This window comes from Entelurus aequoreus, linkage group LG23 (assembly GCF_033978785.1).
Source record: "Entelurus aequoreus isolate RoL-2023_Sb linkage group LG23, RoL_Eaeq_v1.1, whole genome shotgun sequence".
Taxonomy (NCBI): domain Eukaryota; kingdom Metazoa; phylum Chordata; class Actinopteri; order Syngnathiformes; family Syngnathidae; genus Entelurus; species Entelurus aequoreus.
In genome coordinates this window covers 3,276,632-3,279,131 of record NC_084753.1, presented here as the reverse complement: position 1 = coordinate 3,279,131, position 2,500 = coordinate 3,276,632, and the positions used below count along the sequence as shown (strand labels likewise).

Sequence of the window (2,500 nt, the reverse complement as noted above, 5' to 3'; positions counted from 1 at the left end):
GCAGAAGGCGGCGTACACTCTAGACAAGTTGACACCTCATCGCAGGGCCAACACATAAATATAATACATATATACATGCATATATACAGTACATACACACATGCACATATATGTAATAAACATTTTTTGTAAGAAGCAATTTTTGAAAATACTTTTCAGACCACCTCCATGCAAGCAGAAGGAGCTTTTCTAACTTGTAACCTGTGTTGAAAAAGTTTTATTATGATTACCGTATTTCCTTGAATAGCCGCAGGGGCGCTAATTAATTTAAAACCTCCCGTCACTCCGGCGTTTACCGGAAACCGGCGGGATGGCCGTGTATGCGGTAATTATTTTAAAACCTCTTCTCACTCCGGCGTTTACCAAAAGGAATGCGATAAATTTAGGCGTGCGCTTTGAGTGTGATGTAAGCATACCATCATGAAAAGCACATTTAATAAAACAAACTTTATTATGGTCTTACCTGTACTTATAAATGGAGTCCATTTGCAGCTCCTTCTGACCAAAAGCATCGATAACTTGTTTATAGAAGTCTTCCTTATTTTCTTCCGTTTTAAAAGTCTCTCTGTCTCGATGGAGATATTCCTTTAATTATTACTTCCTGCTTCGATTGAAAGTCCAGTTTAGAAAACTGTTTTATTTTAGATACCGGTATGTAATCATCCATGTTAAAAGTTCAGGCAGAGGAAAAAAAAAAATGTCTTGCTGCGTGTGTTCACGTCTTCTGCAGTACCGGACGTCGCAAGAAGGATCACTAGCGCGGCAGCGCCCTCTACCACCAGGAGGCGGGAGTCATTTCATGACTCATACAGTATTTGACACACGCAGCTACGGTATATTAATAAAACATAGCTGCTTACTGTTCTTTTTAGCATACTGTACCGGTATTCAATAGCTTGGACCTTAAATCCTACTGAATAGCTCTTTATCTTTTTTCTTTTGTGCGATTGCAAACTACTGAAAGCAGCTTCCTCCATTTTGAAAATGAGGACAGGTAAAGCGTCACTTGTGACGTAACGAATTTGACCCGGTGGAAGTTCTAGCCATATGCTAAATAGTTTGCGAAACGAGTTTGACCCGGCGAAAATTATAGACATGCGATAATAAAATTAATATTTTGCGAAACGAATTTGATCCAGCGTCAATAATGAACCGGCGATAAGGCCAAGCATGCGTTAATTATTTTGAGAAACGAGTTTGACCCGGCAGTAATTCTAGACATGCGAATACTATATTCCCTGCGCCAATTCAAGGAAATACGGTATTATACCAAGTAATACATTGCGAGAATCGGTATGAATTGAGAATCGTGTTGAATCAAGAATCAATTCTGAATCTAATCGTCACCCCTTGAATCAAAGTTGGATCGAATCGTTAGGCACCTGAAGATTCAGACCCCGTGGGTAGATAATGGAAAATTCCCACAGCCAAAACTCCTGTGAACGTACCACCTGTATTTTGTAAAACATCCATCCATTTTTCTACCGCATGTTCAGTAATATTTATTTAAAGACTGACTTTGGACTTTGACATTAGCTTGTTCCGTTTGGGGTCTTCTCGTCTCGTTAGAGCCAACATGTACAACAAGCCAAGTAACGGAAGAAGGAAGACTGATGGCAGCGAGTAATGGCAGGGTTTGCCCGACATGTAATTGATTGTGGCGCATCGCCACGGCAAAATAAAAGCTGCTACACCTTAAAAATGAGGGTATTTATGTGAAAACGAAGATATTGTATGAATGGATGTTATTTACACACTATTGACTAACAATGCCCTGAAAAAAGACTTTGATCACCGATACAGCACTGCTAAAAAGAGAATGTTGTGATGACATAAGCAATACGCACGCAATTGTCTGTAGCAGAGGCAACATGTCTGCGATGTGGGCGTACGGTAATTTAATATGTTCAAGAAATTATCGCGTAAAATGTGCCATGTGCAAATATCAAGAGGACAGTGGCTCTCTTCCAAGGAGAGAAAGTGTAAAACCAGACGCCGCCCGTGTGGCTACGGCGGCTTAAACTATGCTCGCATGAAAAGAAGGAGACACACCTCATACCTCAAGTTACTCGCAGTTTGAGGTACTACTGTATACCTGTTTGACATCGTGTTCCAGTTCTTACCAAGATCCAGCAACTTGGCAGGCCAACATTATTGCTTGCCGAGCTGAAGTCTCGTGAACTCTACCCAAAGTCTTGCATGATGTCACTTCAAAGTCCTAGTTTTTGTGGCACTTTTCCCGACACACTTTCCCCGAAAATTAAGTTGAGTTCCAAATTGTACAACCTGACTTCAAATAATCCACTGTGGTTGGTTAGTCGGCAGTTTTTGTTGACCAACCAGATCCTGCAGACGGAGTGGAGGCTTTTTTTTTCTTTTTTTTTTAACATAATGGGCATGACTGCCTACTTCGGGACTGGAGTGGCACTGTCACCACGTCCCAGTACAACTCCTTGGACTTCCTCTCCGTTTTAGAGACAACAAAGGCAAGAATTGTGTG

At 41.1% G+C, this 2,500-nt stretch overlaps 2 protein-coding genes across 8 annotated transcripts in view; one reads left to right on the top strand and one right to left on the bottom strand.

Moving 5' to 3' along the window:
* The window catches only part of LOC133640777 (major histocompatibility complex class I-related gene protein-like), a 100,622-nt gene that overhangs the window by 18,226 nt on the left and 79,896 nt on the right, over positions 1–2,500 (top strand). The gene's annotated exons all lie outside the window — the stretch shown is intronic.
* tshr (thyroid stimulating hormone receptor) overlaps positions 1–2,500 on the bottom strand; it is a 65,375-nt gene that overhangs the window by 10,171 nt on the left and 52,704 nt on the right. The gene's annotated exons all lie outside the window — the stretch shown is intronic.